Here is an 18,035-nt window from a genome sequence, read left to right as displayed (position 1 = left end):
CTGCTGACCCTATACTCACTGAATAAATTAATTTTTCAGAAGACCGTATCATGGATATAGGAAGCACAGTTAACAGTATTTGGTTACCCAGGTTTGGTGACCTACATACCTTTTGGCTGCTTTTGAAGCTTTGCAGTCCACTGTACACTTCCTAGCTGAGGCATTTGACAAAAGTATCTCCAACCTCACTAACTGATCTTAGCTTCACTTGAATTGTCAGAGGACACTGGGTTCACAGGGAAAAAGAGTCAAATCAACCATATGGCCCATTTCAAAGCCTCTGCTCTGCAAAAACAGGCAAATGCATTTGTGCATCTTTTGAAGTCTAGCTGCCCAGCATGCTTAAAGTTAAAAAAAAAAAAAAAAAAAAAAGAAGAAGATTAGGACTTAAGTTGTGTGAAAAAGCCATTAGTATACCTTTTATTCATATGGATGAAGGACAATTTTGCATAATAATTGTGCTTAAAACTGAAGAAGTGGCTAAATTATCCAAAGGAGAACATAAATTATCACTATATTAATGCATCAGGTTTTGTGGGGTTTTTTTGGTTTTTTGTTGGGTTTTTTTTTTTAAATACTCCAGTTGGTATATGCCCAAATCTACTAATGACAAATCTGAAATTAATGTCATGCTTTGCTGGGCAGACTTCTGTTTGTGAAGGAATACCAATGATTAATACAACTTTTCATTAGGAATATTTCTATGAATAGTAGGCACACAAATCATATTGCAGGTTATATGCAGTATATTATTTGGAATTCACTTTTATTATTTATCCATACGCCAGATTTGCAGAGGATTACAGAAAGATAAAAAAGTTAACTAAAAACTTCCTCTTAAAGAGAAATTTTTGTATATTCATCAAATACTTCTACTAGCATATGTAGGACATTTCAGTAATAATGATTTAATGTTGATCAAGCCTCTCCCAGCACATTCTTCCCACTACAGGAATTTTACAGGTCTCAAAACATGTTTCAAGTTTGACTTCTTACGGTATGAATTCTAATATCCTAGCTATACTGACAGTTAAGGAGTTGGTTCATACTACTAATGTATGAACATGATAACATTTTTGTTATGGTCAAAATCCACAATAATTAACAGCCAAAACCCCCCATACTTCCTTAAGGAAAACCTAGATGAAGAAAGGTATCAACTGTAATGTCAAGATACTATTACAATTTCTGATGAAGACAGCACTCCTTATGGATTTCTGGCTCTCTGAAGAAATCTGAGCATGCCGTCTGGCAACCTCATGGTTGCAATAAGAAAAGGAAAGCAACTCATGTGGACATGGATGGCTTATATGGATTCTCCTCTTCGACCCTTCCCGTTGAGAACTGATGTTGCTATTGAGCTTTGTCTAATACTACATCACAGCACACTCCTTTCAATGTAAAAGAAAATCTTTCAAGATTGAGTCAACGCACTATCCTGTAGGATTTTTTCTGTCATTTTTAAATTTATTTGATGGATATCTGTATGTCCTTCTATTCAAATGGACAGCAATTCAGACACTACTTTGGTTTATCTTTGTTATTGCCAGCAATTATGTAGCCACCCAAATAAGAGTTACATCATTGCTCTCCCTTATACTTAACAGGTATTGTAAGTATACTGTACTTCATCAGTTGAATACAAAACCAGACTTTAAGGCTAAAATGAAGTCTTTCCGTGTAGATTTAAACATTGTACTGTAAATGTTCTTAATTAACTCCTGTTTGGAAAAAAAAAATCTTTAGACTTTAATATGATATGTTAGATCTAGTTACAATGTGGAGGACTACTTTTTTACTGATGACAGAAGAAAACCACATTTGGCTAAAAGAGTGAGGAGGGTGAGGAGAATACAGAGCTGAACATGAACTACTTTAGATGCTGTCCTATGTAGTACAGGGCCTGCTGAGACTGTGTGTCTTGCACCACAAGGAAGGATACATTTTAAGAGTGTAGGGGAGAGGAGGGAGAGAGAGAGAGAATGCGTCAAAGCTAGAGCAAAGTTACTTTGCCTGACATACTCCCACATTGACTGTTAAACTGCTGCATGAGAGTCTAAAAATCACTTTACTTCCAGACTAGAGTAGATGCAATTGTTCTTACGCAGTTACTTCTGCTGCAGTAACCTTAGGAATTACAGCTCCCGAAAGACTGGCTGGTGTACACTTCCAACCTGCTGCCACCAGAGGACCTTTATTCAGGTTGCTCACCTTAAATCAATCATCATAAAGCAATTGTTCTGTCACCTGTGAGAAGCTCACCAGCCAGAAGGTTTCTTGAGCAGTCCGGAAATATGAGTTTACCTTACTCACACAGTTTCAGTAATAACTAGAACAGCTAAACAGTCCCACATCCCCTTAAACCATGAGTCCTCATGTTTACAGACCAGACAATCACCCTTGCTGAAACAGTTTCCTCTCCAACCCATCCTTCCACCGTGAACAAAAAGCATAAGCATTTAACATTTCACTGCTGGGCAGTGTTACACATACTTTGCAGATGAGCTAGGTAATCTGAAACCAAATAAAGAGCAGCAGCTTGGAGAAAGAGTAATTTCTTGACAGCCATTGTGTACACCTTTTATTTTTTTAAATTCAGAAGATTAACAGAATGCACCATATGCACCAAAATGTCCACCTTACCTTTTGAAAAGCTATCCTGAAATGTACTGAAGAATTCAGCCTGAACACCTTTCCAGCTTTTTACAAAATGAGACTTAAGCACAGGACTGACTGCCGTAGAGAATGTTTTCCTAGACCCAGTATTTAGAGAAAGAAGAGGACTGGGCCTATAATATGTATCTATCTTTTAACTGGTAAGTACATGAGCTCATGCTGCTTACAGCTGGAATGAATTCCACACAGCATTCTCAGGAAAAATCATCAGACTATTCAGAGCCTTCTTCATATTGCAAACATACATATTAAGAAATCTCCTTCTCCAAATACATCTCAAAAACCTTAATTTTACATTTCAGCACAATGTAAGTGCATAAACTGGAAAGTGTAATAGTATTTCAAACAACTTCAAATGCATTTAAAAGCATGCCTGTGTTCAACATAAATTTGAAGCGTATTAGTATTTTGATAAATTTTACAGTACTGCTGACAGAAATTTTATAAAATTGATTTTATAAATCAGATTCTGCAGTCTCCACTCAGTTAAAATCATATTCAACCTTAAGCTTACACATTGACAAGAAAATCCACTTTTTAGTAGTTACAAAGTTGACAGTAGAGAAATACAGAATGTAAAAAATGCAATTTCTTGCACAATAGTTTTCACTTAATAAAGCATACTTAATAGAAGTAAAAGTGAAATAGGACTGTTTCTGCAACTATTGACAACAAATGAAAATAGATGCGTAATTCAATCCTCGTATTGACCATAAAAGTAGTAATTTCTCTGCAATTTTCCATTTATTGCTAGCTTTTCTGTTATTGTTTTATACTGAATCTTATTAAAGAAGCTACTAGAACAGATAAACTGAAAATTAGACAGCATCTAATAGCATTAAGAATGCTAAAAACCCCTCCCATTATGCATTCCTTTTGCCTAATCTTGTGTGTACTTTTCCTTCTCTTGGTCCTTATTATTAAGTACATTTAAATCTTGTTTGAGAATTAATTCATCCATGCCTACTGCTTATTTCCTATTGGAATTTTAAATCCATCTGTCTGCTACTAAACGTTTTTCATTGCAATCAAATATGGCCAAAAAATTAGACCGAATGCACTCCTTGTCAATACTTGGTGACGCTATTCCCATCATTTTGTTATCACTGTGACATAAAACCCCTTGTTAACTTTATGAGAGTTTTGGTTAGGATTATAGATGCAAAACTGCAAGGTGGAAAGTCTAAAAGAAGGAGGGATAACATAAAAGCTCTTTAAGAAACTTCTAGTACTAATGACTTTATAACGTATGTGTGGCAAAAAAAACCCCAAAACACATAAACAGGCATTCTCCAGCACAAATGCTTTCAAATCTGAGATATTTCTATGGCCTTTTTTTCCTTCTCTTTTCTTTTTTTTTTTTTTTTTTTTTTTTTTTTTTTAAAGAATGCCCTGAATGTTTCCTTCTCCCCAGCTGGTCTCCCTAGAACCCCTGTGGCTACTAATGAGGAAAAAACTACTTTCCTTGAGTACAGATATCAAAATCGAACCGTAAATTACAGATCATCTGCATAAATGCCACTGTTAAATTTATATTTGCTGCCAAGAATACTTGCTGTTTACAAGGTCTTCAAAGTGATACTAAATCAATTAAGCGTACTCTAAATATGTGGGATTCAGGTACCAATCTGTTTTCACACTAAACAAGCTTTCGACTGATGAAAAGTGTCAGTAACCTTTCCCAAAATGCTGAACTGGCTTGTTTTCCAATTTAGCCAATGATATCTTAGTTTCTCCAACTTGTTATAGTGCTTGGAACCTGTAGAATTAGCATCCATACACATAAAAGTTATTAATGCTGTGTAAGTTGTTAAAATAAGACACACAAACCAAGCTGATTAAAACATCTGTGTATTATTTGATATTTATTATATCCACCATTTCAAAATAGTCATGTTTGTGTACTGTCAGTTTCTTCAGTAAAGCCACATGTAACAAAGAATGAATAGTCTGTCATAATTTTCCCATCACAGTTTATCACCACAAAGTTTGGTAGTACATTGGTATACTAAGTGATTAATATTAATATAGACAATGCTATTTGACTTTATCTACTGCGAACTAATGCAGGTATGTAGGATTTTATTAGTAAGAATTCCTACATTAAGCACACGTTACAGGAATTAATCATTCATTCCCTGCAGACTGCTTATATATTTCATCAGGCCATTATCTGATCAGAGTAACAAGAACAATTGCATAATAAAACACATTACTGCTGACACATGCAACTTCATTCTATCAACTTTGTATCTTCACAGCAAGAGGTCTTTTTTAAGTCCTCTGTTGTTTCTTCTGAATTAGATTGACCTGATTTGACATTTTGCTATATCAACAATTATGATCAAGATTGTACATACATATATGATCAAATATAATATGTTCCAAACTTAATTGCCAGGATTTGACTCAGGTCATTTCCCAATAGTAGTAATTACAGTAGTAATTACAGCAAAAGTGGAGTATGTGTCAAGTCATTTTTCATATAGATACTGACCTATTGCCAGGAGATATCCTAGATTTAAAGAAAATCCAAGGTAAATAATGAAGAGTATGCTCCAAACTAATAAAGCCGTTAAGTATGCTGTGATTCAACCTAAACTAAACAATGTAGTTCCTATCTGATTAGTCAAATAAATTTTAATCTTTTTTCTTTTATTGTAAAAATAGACACTGTTAGACATTCAACATTGCATGCTGCATGTTTGGGACCACCTATCAGAACAGAAAGCTTAACCTAATAAACTTCTCTGTATGCAGTCTCAAAACAGTTCATGCAAATTATCTGGATATATTATTTTAATGCTCTGCCCACAGGGAGTACAACACAGCAATGAGCCATGTCAAATGTTACCTACTCAAAAAAAAAAAAAAAAAAAGAAAGAAAAAGGAAAAAAAACTTTGTTTTTAACTGAAAGATAAATTCATAATACTAAAACAATAACAGTAGGATTCCTTACTAAGCCAGCAGATGTGTTATCCTTTTATTTCAAGTTCACAAGTTCATTGGGTATTTTTTCTGTCATAAATGTTACTGTCAATTACCCAAAGACTACTGTGATGCAATATGAAAGTCACCCTGATTCACTACCTCAGAACTTGTAGCCTATGCTTTGTAATTATTCCTAGCTTTAAGATTCTGAAAAGCAACTGTGAATGTCATCCTTCTGCTACTGCAGATTTAGCCTTTCCTGCTTGTGTCACATTAACTTCCTAAATAAATTTTGTCTAATTACCTTTACTGTTGTGACATAAACTAATTTCTTTACTTCACAAAAAAAAGCATTTAATTTGAACCTAATAAACTTTCACTCCTGGCGACATTTATTAGTTGTGATTGATTTTGAATTACACCTGAAAATGCAACATTAATTTCACATTGAGATGCTTAATAAAATGTAATTGCAAATGTATGTTTAATGGCTTCTAATGACACAAGTTAATTCTGATTAGGTGAACAGTAAAAACACTACATAAGAAATTGGAGTTGTATAGTTTATTTACAGTACCCATTTATTTTTCTGAATTTCTACTGTAAAATAACCCAAATTTGTCAAGAATTTGTAAATAAGTTTATTTTATTAAAATTCAAATCCATATTGTCCCCACAATAGATACAATAACACATGAAGAATTTAAATGCAAGTCCATTTGGCAGAATACAGAAAAAATGCTGAAATGCTATTGATTCCTTCCAGTACATTCAAAACACCTGACTCAACTATATTTCTACTGACATAACACAAAGGTTTTATTTAGATATTAGCAAACATGAGCAAATATTTTCATTGACATACTTTTCATTCTTACTTCTTCCCTCTACCTAGGAAACAGTTAACCCTCAACTACTAGTACTAGCTGTTTCCTCTACCAGAGATGCAGCAAATGTCGATAATGGGTCCACTGTCCCAAGAGAAATAAAGCCTGCAAAAGTTCTCCTCCCCAGATGCGGATATATTTAGTGCTAAACAACACCTAACAACAGACTCTTCATGACATACCTTTATTTGCTTTGTACTTCCTGTCAACTCTACAGCTCAGCCAGCAAACCTCAATCCTACTGTTCACAAAGCCCTCTTAAACGAGTTTATCTTTTTGTTTCCGCTAGATCTTTCTCCCCTGTTTAAAAAAGTGCCATCAGTACTTTTGCAGATGTCCCATAAAAGCACTTAGGAAGAAAAGCTGTTGTCTGGAACTGTCATCCTCATTAGAAGAAAAAATATACATACATTTTATACATAAAAAGCTTCATGAAAAATCTAACAACTTCAGAGATTTGGACTAAAAATGCTTACAACTGAACGCAGACAAAAACACTCTTGGTATCTATAATCCATGCACATTTTACATTAAACTGAATGGCCTGCAACCTGGCATTACTTAGCAGGTCACACAGTGCTGTAGACCCCTTCTGAGGGAGCGTTTCTTTGTTTAGATTTCGTCTGTAATCTGCCACATACCTACACTAGGACTAAGGTAGACATTACACAATACTTGACACACTCAGTTTCTTTCACAAGTATTCGCCTGCAATTTTCTTTTCTCATAGAAGGGGAGCAAATCACTTCATGCACTTTTCCCCCTGAAAACTGCTCAAGTTCCCATAGCCAAGTTCCTCTCTGACCAGAACGGTGTGACTTTAAAGAAGAAATACACATACATACACACATATATATAAAGAAGTGTGTGTGCTTCCATACGTGTGTGTGTTAATGCTAAGAAAAGGTTTGGAAAGCAGAACACAGGGACAGAAACGAAGCATAGAGTATTTACTTACTAATGCAGTCCGCTCGGACGTCGTTGGAAATCTGAAGGAGTCCCCGCTTTCCCCTCCTGCCAGTCAGGCGCCGCTTTGTGCCCCTAGTCCACACAGGCCCAGAAGGAACTGCAAAGAGAGAGAAGCACATGCCACATCAGGCAGTTCTGTTTTGGTGGGATCCAGCGCCGCTGCCGCTAGCTCCCTGGGGGAATCCCTGCTTTCAGAGCAGACTCCTGCAAAGAGTCATCCTTCCAAAGATTTTTTCTTTTTTAACCAGTGATTGGGGGGAGGGGGGGGGGGGGACACGACAAAAAAAAAGCCCTCCCGAGGCTCCTGCACCCTAAAATTTGCTGGGGGATGGTGGTGGTGGTGGTGTCTGGCGGGGAGGAGAGAGGAAAGGTACCTGCAACTCTCTCCGATGAGGCCGGCAGAGAGAGAGAGAGAGAGGGAGGGAGGGAGGGAGGGAAGGAAAGAACGAGGAGAGGGAGGAGAGAGGGAGCGCGCGGGGGGGGGGGTGGGGTGGGTGTGCGTGCGTGCGTGTGTGTGTGTGTGTGTGTCTGTGTGTCTGTGTGTCTGTGTGTGTGTGTGTGTGTGTGTGTGTGTGTGCGCGTGCTGGGCGGGGGGGCGGCGGGGCGGCTCTCGCCGGGGGGCGCGGCGGCCGCCCGCTCCCCGTGCCAGGCACCGCCGGCTGCAGGCGGGAGGCCCGGGGGGGGGCCGGGCCCGCTCCCCACCGGGCGCCGCGCAGCCCCCCGCCGCCGCTCAGCCCGCTCACCTGCATTTCCTTAACGAGCCACTTGATGGCTGGCAGCAGCGGCGGGCTCCCGGCCCCGCCGCAACTTTGGCGGCCGCGCAGGCACGCCGCACCCGCGGAGCTAGGGATGAGGAGGTGCTGGCCGCAGAGTGCCGCTCCGGGCTGGGACCGCGCCGGCAGCTGCCCGCGGAACTTTCCGCCCGGCGGCGGGTGACAGGGGCTGGGGGGCCGCGGGGGCGGGCGGGGGGCCGCGCCGAGCCCCGCGCGAGGCCGGTAGCGGGGCGCAGCGAGGCCGGTAGCGGGGCGCGCTCCGCCGCCCGCCTGCCCCCGGCGCTGCCTCCTCCCACCGCGCTCCCCGGCGTGTGCGAAAGGAGCGAGCGAGCTCCTCGCTATTAATAATAATAAGCCCTGTCCCCACCTTCCTCCTCTCCCTAGGAAAACAATTAATAATGCATTAAAATAATGCACCTTTAAAGCCACCGGCTGGCGGTAATAAAATAATAATATTACCACCACTTAAGAAAGCGCTGCTGTGGATGTGGCGGTGGCGAGGCACGTTTTCCTATCAGTCACACCCAAGTGTGAGCACAAATTATGCTTCTGGTATTCCTAAATCCCCTTCCCCTACCAGAGCAACTATCATTATCACCATCAAAGTGAAAGTCTCTCTCCAAAGCTGAGTGGAGGCACTGACTCCCCGGGTGGCTGCTGTGACTGGGCTGCAAGGAGGGCACCCCCCCCCATCCTTCCGTTCGCCCCAAACCAATCTCATCGCTTCTCCTCCTCTTTTGCTTATACCGGTGGGTTAAGCATTGCGTTTGGCCCTTTTAGTGTTTTCCCTTCCGTTCCTCCCCTGACGATAGTTTGTGTATTTTAAATAAAGATTTCATTCTGCCAACCCGCAGGAAGCTTTTAACAAGATGCAGCTGAGCGTGTCGATATCTTATATCTTTTTACTGCTGCTCCGGCGTGTACATCAACTCCAAACTCATTTCTTTTCTTCTCCGCCTGATACTGTAGCATCTCGGAGACGGCGGCGGCGGCGGCAGCAGCAGAGCGCTGCTCCCGGGGGGCACTTTTACTTTGCCCTCAAAGTATCTCCCAGCAATGAGAGCCGTCGGAGCTCCCCCACCCTCTTCTCTACAGCAAAATGCTGGGGTAATTGCTGTAAGATTTCCAGTTCCACTGATAGCACTACAGGGTCTGGGAGCAGACGGCGTGGGGGGATGGGGATTTTCTTTTTGTTTAGAATACAGTTTTGTCTGTGCGCTATTTTTAATTAAGATTTTTCCAGAAATAGATCCCATCGAGATTTAATTTACGAAGGTATTTCTAACGCTGGTCAATACTGTCTTCCAAGAGGAACATTTGCAATCATTTGCCTCCCCACAACGATGCGCAAATGCTCTTCACAGACCCTAAACCGTTTATGAAAGACTAAAAAAGGGATTTTGTCGTTGTTCTTTTTTTTTTGTGTTGTGGGGTTTGTTGTTGGGGGGGATTGTGTTTGGGGTTTTGATTTTGGTTTCGGTTGCTTGGTTTTTTTGTGTTTGGGTTTTTTTTTTTTTAATTTTCGCTTCATCTGCATTAAGATAAAACTTTCTTCAGCATACCGGCTACCTTCTGTTGATTTCTGGTTTTTAAGAGGCGCTTCCCCCCGCCCCCACCACCGGGATGTTGTGAATCAAGGTGATTCCTTTCCGTGATACGCGTTTCCCAACCCCTAGCTGTGCAATTCTAGCTCGCTGGTCCCTCTGCTTCTCCGCGGCTGCTGAGCCGTAACCACCTCCTCACGCTAAGGCTCCAGCACCAGGTTAAACCACAGGAGAGGCATCGCGCGGGCCTAAGGCTCTCCGAAAGCGGGGCCTCTGGCGAAGGCAGCGAGGAGAAACATCCCCACCGGCTGCGGAGGGAGCGCGACCGGGGACGCCCCCGCGCCCGGCGGGGCGCTCCGCCCGCTCCCCCCCCCCCCCCCCGCCCCGGGCCGCCCCAGCCCCGCTGCCGGGCGCGGCAGCAAGCGGAGTGCCACGGTAGAGCCGGGGCAGGCGCGGAGGCTCCGCGCGGGCGTGGCGGTCCGGCCTCCCCCCGTGGTGACCGCCGCCCGGCAGCCGGTCAGGGGAAGCACTCGGCCTCCGCCCCGACAACGGGCTGGGTAGGAGCTTCCGACCCTAAAAGTGACAGAGGGCGCACCGTCCGCTCGCGGGTGGTACTTCAGCCCCGAGCTGTGCCCTGCACAAACCAAAGCACAAAGCGCTATCCTTGAAAGAGTGCAGGAGCTGGAGAGAGCGCCTGGTGCGCCTGGTACTGAGCATCGCCGGTTTTTGTCTAAGGTTCACTACAACTCAATCTGACCTAGTTTGAAGCATGAAGATTCAGAGTTTGGGGGGGTGGGGGGAGGAGAAAAAAAAAAGAACGCAAAAATATTCCCCCTTCCCCTTTATTTAAGGGGAAAAAAAAAAAAAAAGAAGAAGCTGAAAATTGTACAGTTGTAGAGTGCAGGTTTATTGAGACAGGGCAACAGAAAAAGTTAAGTATTTCCTCCCAGTGGTGCTTTCCCCTTCAGTAGACCACTTGTGAGCATTGCCTTAATTTGCAACTAAATATGGCATCACTAATGTTTGTAAAACTGACTTTATCTGTACAGTAAAACACTGCTAAATGCAGTAGAAAATTAAGTAATCTAACTTCTTAACACTCCTTATCAAGTTGGAATTATCTATCTTTCATTCTTATGTTCCTTTTGATCTTCAGTTTTTCCCTTTATTTTTTCTTTGACTTAGATTTTTCCAGCTTACTACGTCTTATTCCTACATTTCACTGCAAATTTCGTTACAGGAGTAAATTCTACAATTTGTAATGTATTGATATATATTACCTTTCATGAGTACCAAAGTTTTGTGCAGTATAGTATCTTAAGAGATCAATTCTCCATAATTTATGTGAAGCCCTAATGAAGCACCCATTCTGCACCCTGAGCGTTACACTATGCTTTTTGAAGTTTGTGAAGGCTGGGGTGAATTCAACATTAGAAAGTGTTGCAAAGTTAGTCACATGAGAGCCACCGGGTAAAAATCCATCAGGATGCAAAATCACACAGAAGTAAACAAGAAATAAAATGTTCCAAGCATTAATTTAGAAATAAAAATGTATCAGAATTAAGAAAATCTCCAAGCTGCAGTTTCTGCCAGGTCTTATGAGATCTATCATCTGAAATAACTAAGTTTAACATAGAGCCAGTACTGCACCTGTACCCAACTAAGACACAGCAGGAAAGGTGATTTGCATATCTGTTTTTTAAAAAATTAGTTGTAGTAGTAAATATGCTGTTTTATACATCATCAGCACTTCTTTTTGGACATAATCTATTTCTTTCCTGCAAGCCACCCATGAAAAGTATGGGTGAGGTTGGGCATTTTAAAAATACTGATAATGAAGCTTGTGCAAAGGAAAAGGCAAGCCTAGGAAAACTGCAAACCTAACAGTTTTAAGATGCAAAATACCATCTTATTTTACTTCCACCTTTAGGTCTCTGTGGGCATACATGCTTCTTTTTCAAAATCAACTTCAATCCTCAGACTTCTGCTTTTCGTGGACTAAAATCTCTAAAGAAAAGCAGTAGACGTTTGGGTATGTAACATTTTTATAACCACAATGAACAAAAAGAGGTTGAATTGTCCCATCCCAAAATAAAAGTTGTGAGAGAAGAGTAAGAGAAAATACACGGGAAAGAACACAGCAAGAAATGCTTTGTGAAACTTGTCTTAACTATTTTTTCCCAGGACAGTCTAATATCTCCTGCAAGCAACTGAGAAGATGACTTAGCAATTTGTAACCACCTGGAAGGCAAAAAGGGCCATTCCTGCAAAGACCAGGTGCCTGTAAGCAGCTCTGAAGCCTTGATATCTTCACATCATTAATTTGCATGACACAGCTTCATCAGCACAAGCTCCCCATAGCTGTACATTCCTTATTCACACTGGTCAGAACTAAGCACTTTATTCTAAGGAAGAAGGAAAATATTGAAATGAAAAATTACACAGTACCAGTATTAATATACTTTCCTGATAATCGTGCCTTGAAGCAGACAGGTGAAAAGGTGACTGGGAAAAGATGATACGTATTTTTCTACTCACTGGGCATAAAACATAATTGCCCATTGTTCAAAGTCTGTACCTGTATGCTACACATACTCCTAATGTGCATATGATGAGAGAAATTAAGAAAGAGTTGAATGCATATACACAAATTAGCTTCCTTACAAAATGAGAGAAATATATCTTTGGAAGGTGTTTCCTACCTTTGGATTACAAGGTGCCTAAAAATGTACTTGCTGAAATAATCTTTCATTTTCAGGTTGCTGAAATGGAGTTCCTTTTGCATACATAGGACTAGATATGCACCCAAGACCCATATGTCTCATGGGTCATAATGGGAATTTTTCCTGGGGAAGGACTGTAGCTCAATTAGATGACAGAATGTATTAATGAGAAAAAATATTATTTTATTATAGGACAGTCATATTTATATATTAACTATGTTCATTTATAGAACAACAACCATATCTCCAAGTGTATGTACATTAAAATATTTTGGTAATACTACTTGTATCTGGTAGTATTTTTGTTAAAAAAAAGTTAAAAAGAAAAATAAATAGTTCAAAATAAGATGTTTTACAAGATGTTCTTAATTGTCTTTTTGTCTTTTGATCAAGAGGCTAAATGGGTCTTTGGATCCCCATTATTGAGAAAGTATTTTTTCCTGTATGACTGAATGCCATAATTTTTATTCATTACTCCTGACCTTTTACGTGTTAACAGTCTCACGCTGCACAGAAGAGTTGCATCTATTTTTACTAACATCAGGTGGAAATCTTGAACATTTAAACTGTAGACCCTGGGTCAGATCTGATAATCTAAAGCTATTTTCCCTTGTGTCCCTCTCCCTAAACCTCTGTTTAGGCACCTATGTTTGAATTCATAGAACTGCTGTCATTTGTTACTTTACTAGAGCAACAAGCATTAGCTAAGGAACAAACATGCTTAGCTCTGGCTAGGCACCTGCTTAACTTTAGCCAAGGAGACAAAAAAGGGAAAACCAGCTTCATGTCTTTGGGTCAAAGTAGATTTCTAACTGTTAGAGATCAACCTGAGAATAAATATGCAGGACTGTGTATCCAACATCAATATACGTTTGCATTATTATTATTCCTTTCACTGAAACAGCCGGTGTTAGATTTGAAAGCCTGTCTGACCGGACCACAGGTCAGACCAGTATATCAATACCGACGTTCATGTAGGCCTTGAAAAATTCCAGGGGTTTCAGTGTGCATTACAACATGCATTGAAGTTTTATCAGATTGTAGTCCATTACAGATTTAGATTCTGGTTTGCAGTACTGAAGATAAAACAAGATTTTGACATTTAATTTAGTGAGAATAGGATTGGTCTCCAAATGAGTAACCTCATCTTTCTTCTTAAGCAGAGGGCCTGGTAAGAGCTTGACAAGTGTTTCATTAATCCACCCACTAATATTTTGGTTGAGTTTCTTATATACTTGCAGTGCAGATTGAAGACTTAAGATTTCTGAAATGGAAGGAAAAAACAACGTTGTTCTCACTTTAAAGCCTCTTTTTTCACTAATTCCTACAAGATGTGTCTTAAGCATATGTTTCATATCCTTAACTAAAAAGAATTGAACTGTTAAAAATAAAGTGAAACTATGATGATGAGAGAATAAGGTGATACTTTTGGGAAAAATGATGACTGATGGCAGAACTACTTAAGGCAGATAACGATGTGCCTTCTGATAAAAAATATCATAGTTCTCTTTGTGGTCTTTTAATAATGACCTTTATCTCTATTATACTAATGGTTTAAAGACAGAAAAGTCTTTGGTTATGTCCCTGGTGGAATGTGTGTTAGATAGCATGTTATTTTTAATTTGTGGACTAATGTAATACATGCTGAATTTTTTGGACATCAAATCATGTCTTCATGAACCATAAAATCTCTTCCTCGTTCTTGGCTTACCCATCTGATTACTTTTACTTTTTTCATCTTAGAGTTTAAGGGGTATCTCTTTAATACCTCCACAAATTAAAACCAAAAGCTTTATACCAGTGGAATCAATAGACCAAGCCTATGCAGCTTAAAATGTTCTGTATATGGCTTCTTAAAATACTTTTTTAATACAAATTAAGTGAAGAATAAAATCTTCAGAGAAAATAATTATTTTAGAGAATCAAAGGGATGTTTGTCAGAAGTGTTTCATAGTGTCTGGAAAATAGGAATGCTTATTCTGTATAATTCAGTTTTTGGTGAAAAGCTAATTTATTCTCAGTTTTTTTCCTGAGGTCCAATTAGGTTTCAATAGCTATTTAAATTAAGATTTATCCTCCCTTTGGTGTTTTCTATTACCTTTTGCAACTATAACTGGAGGCAAGAGTGTTTATTATGCTGTAGCCTTTGTTATAGCTTTCATTGCAAAATATGTGGATATCTGCAGATAGGACACCTTTCTTACATTGTAACATACTTCAGGTATGAGCTGTACATAGTGCTTAAACTCTGAGTTCTCAGTTTCCACTGAAAGTCCAGACTCATAACTCATAATATTCTCAGCAACATTCCCATTTAATTCTATAGAATATCAGCTAAACTATTCATAGAAAAGAGCATCTAATGCGAAAAGGAATGCAAAAGTTACGATGTTCTTGGAGTTGTCCCTTCAGATATGGAGAAGTAAATGTGTTGAGGTGCTAAGCAGGGGTTGGTCAGCTACAATGCCTATACTTCCCTAACATAACTTAAAGACCAAAAGAAACTTATAGCATTTCCTTAAGCTTATGCATACAAACTGTACAAAATCCTCTATGAATTATTGCATGGATCTGTAGAAAACTAACTATGAGTAGGAATTACCTTATATTTCTTTTAAATCTAGATCATCAATAAAGTTACTAGCAAAAATTTGACACATATAATGCATATTTTTGAACATGATCAAGAACTGTGAGATGCAAAAGACAGGAAAAGATCAGAGAAAGAAAGAAAAAGAAAGAAAAAGAAAGATGAAGAAAGAAAAAGAGGGGAAAAATAGTGGATGTACCCACAGATTAATGTAACAGCCATTTCTTGTTTATGGAAATCACCTTCCTACAAATCTGTTTTCATGATTCAGCAGTCTAGAAGTCTATGATTTGCAATACTAGATCTATCAGCAGTGAAGGGAAATTTGGGTCAAAGTGAAACTTTATTGTAGAGAGGATAGATGAGAGGAATTGCACAGCCTGGGTCTGAATGATCAGTATTTTCAGCAATTTGCTATGACATTAGGTAAGTGATACGGTTTCGCACAGCTATATAGTGCCAGTACTGGTGTTGGCAAGCATAATGGCGGTGAAGCAACATTAAAGCCTATGGATGAACAAAATTAAATCTAAAGTGACATTGCTGTTGAGAAAATATTGCCTGAGAAAGCAATATTTTAAGATGTGATGCAGACTTTGCATACTCAATAGAGTGGCTTCAAAGTTTTATAGGAAAAATACTATAATGATGTGCCAAAGAAAAAAATATTTTTAAAACATTTTAAAGCTAAAATTCATTAAGCATTTCAGAAGATGAAAATGCCTACTTTTCTGAACAAAGTTCCACACTAAAATTTCCTATCAACAATTCTTTCTGTAAGTATAATCTCAAACAAACACTGATACTCTTCCAAAAGTTAAAACTCACAATCAGGAAATAACTCACCCACCTATTGCAATATATTTCTTGATTACTTAGAGTGAAATATTTCTAAAACTATAGATTCATAAATGCTAACTGTGAAAATAGAAAAAGCTGGACTTTGAACTACTGTAAACAGAGAACTCTTCCTGCTTTCGAAGTGCAGCACTGGATACTCAATGAGGAAACTGGTGCTCGGCCATGTCAGCATCTCACAGATTTTATTGCTCTTATAAGATTGCTTACACATTTCAAGTAACTTTGGTAAACCAAGTTGTAGTATTTTGGTTTTGTCTTTCCAGTGTTGGATTTAGAATAGCGTACTATCCAGAAATTCCAATATACTTTGTCATATTCCAAATGAGACACAGATAAATTTGATTCCTCTGTGACAAAAATTCTGAGTATAAAAAGCAAACTGAAGCTGAAAAGAGCAGGAGGGGCTTAACAAGAAAACTAAGCATTTCTGCTCTCATTTTCAGTAAAGTTCTACTTGCATTAGACACTAGAAAAATCTTCCCTGTACACACTTTTTTGGACTGTCTTACCTATTTAGAATGTCTCCTACAAATGGTTGTACAATGCCGAACACAATGACTGTAAGGAGGCTGTGTAAGGGTACAAAAAAATCTTTAACCTAGGAAATGTGATTAGAACTATAAATTGCAGAGATATACAATGCTTTCCATGTTCTGCCAGATTACAAGACTTAAACATATCTTAATAAACTGCTTGATAAAGAACCTAGTATGTTCCAATACTGCTCTCATATGATAGAGTGTAACAGGCTCCACAGTGTTATACAATATAATTCACGCACGCAGCGAGACCACTAGACTGCAACTAAAGCACCAAACTCTAAGTCATTGATTTTAAGTCTTAAACTTTAAGGTATAATAATGACAAAGGTTGGTTTTGTCTTTTAAATCCCTAATTATTGTCTCCTCTACACTGTCTTCATTAGTGCTAGACCAGATGTACAACAGTTTTATGAACTCAGAATCAGGCCCATGAGTATTTCCAGATGAGCTCCCCCAATATCATAGTCTGACCCTCAGCAGTCCAAGTACTAACAGAAGAAACTTTTTCTTTCTTTAAACTGTCACAAGAGTGAAGTACAATAAAATAGCTGCTTAAAAGAAACCAGAATCTCTAGGCTACTTAATGAGCAGCTTGTTCATTTACAAAGAATCAATAGCAAATAAAACCCTTCCAATTCCAGCTAACTAAAGTTATTAAAATAAATGAAATTTTGAAGAGTTTACAGTGTGAAAGAAGTTTAATCTAGTATTGTAGAGTGCTGGGAGCTGATTCTTAAATACTCCCAATACAACGCTAAAGATGTGGTGAATAAGGAGCTGTTTCTTTTGGTAGCTCATGTAATAATAAATACCTTCTTCCATTCAGCTCAGGCTCTTATTGCCACAGGTAAGTAACAGAACACTTCACACAGCCCCAGAGAAGTTAGACCCATCCAATATGGCCAGGACAAGACTCTGTCCTTCTCAGGCTGGCACTGGGACTACTAGGCCCATGGCACCTGTGCATTCCAGCTCAACTAAAGTGAAAAGAAAAATATAACCTCTGATATTGCCCATATGCAGTTGCAGAGTATGTAAACATAATTTATTGCAGCAACCCAAAGTAATGATAATCATTACAAAACAGAAGTGCTTTGCACTTTGCAGCAGTATGTTGAAAATCAGTAGGTTTACTTTTCAGAGGTGAATTTTCAACTGCAGCTTACAGAGAAGCTGTTAGTCCCCCAGAATAATGGTGAAGGGAAGAAAAATAATTACCATGGCTATATCTTGCAGGTAGTTGCTTTGTAGATAATACAGACCTTATAAATCTGGGCACTTCCTGCATTTTTACAGAACTATGCCAGCCTAATTCAGGAATCAAGTCCATATATTTGGGATTCGTGTGTTCTCTTCTTTCAGGATGTCCCATATTTCACTTGTTGATATCTCTCAGTTGTCAATTAACTAGTTAACTTACTCCTGAATTCTTGTAGAGAGAAACAATAAGAGTAAGTTTATTTTCCTACAGTGACTTCTCACTGGGACTGTTAGGTAAGTCAGCCACTGACTGAACAATATGCAACATACAACGCAAA

At 39.1% G+C, this 18,035-nt stretch overlaps 1 protein-coding gene across 25 annotated transcripts in view; it reads right to left on the bottom strand.

Annotated features, from left to right (window-relative positions):
• The window catches only part of PTPRD (protein tyrosine phosphatase receptor type D), a 1,286,084-nt gene extending 1,277,667 nt beyond the window's left edge, over positions 1 to 8,417 (bottom strand). For 9 of the 25 annotated variants that reach the window (XM_041120674.1, XM_041120677.1, XM_041120678.1 and 6 more), the window contains exons 1-2: positions 8,208 to 8,417; positions 7,454 to 7,561 (exon numbers count right to left, since the gene is read on the bottom strand). The gene's annotated coding sequence lies outside the window, so the exon portion shown is untranslated. Of the gene's footprint in view, positions 1 to 7,453; positions 7,562 to 7,838; positions 7,932 to 8,207 lie in introns of those variants that run through there. The other 16 variants (XM_041120676.1, XM_041120680.1, XM_041120681.1 and 13 more) reach the window with 4 other exon arrangements.
• Positions 8,418 to 18,035: the final 9,618 nt, after the last annotated feature.

Source organism: Aquila chrysaetos, chromosome Z (assembly GCF_900496995.4).
Source record: "Aquila chrysaetos chrysaetos chromosome Z, bAquChr1.4, whole genome shotgun sequence".
Taxonomy (NCBI): Eukaryota; Metazoa; Chordata; class Aves; order Accipitriformes; family Accipitridae; genus Aquila; species Aquila chrysaetos.
Note: the sequence above shows the minus strand (reverse complement) of the source record. Positions and strands in the feature narration are given on the sequence as shown.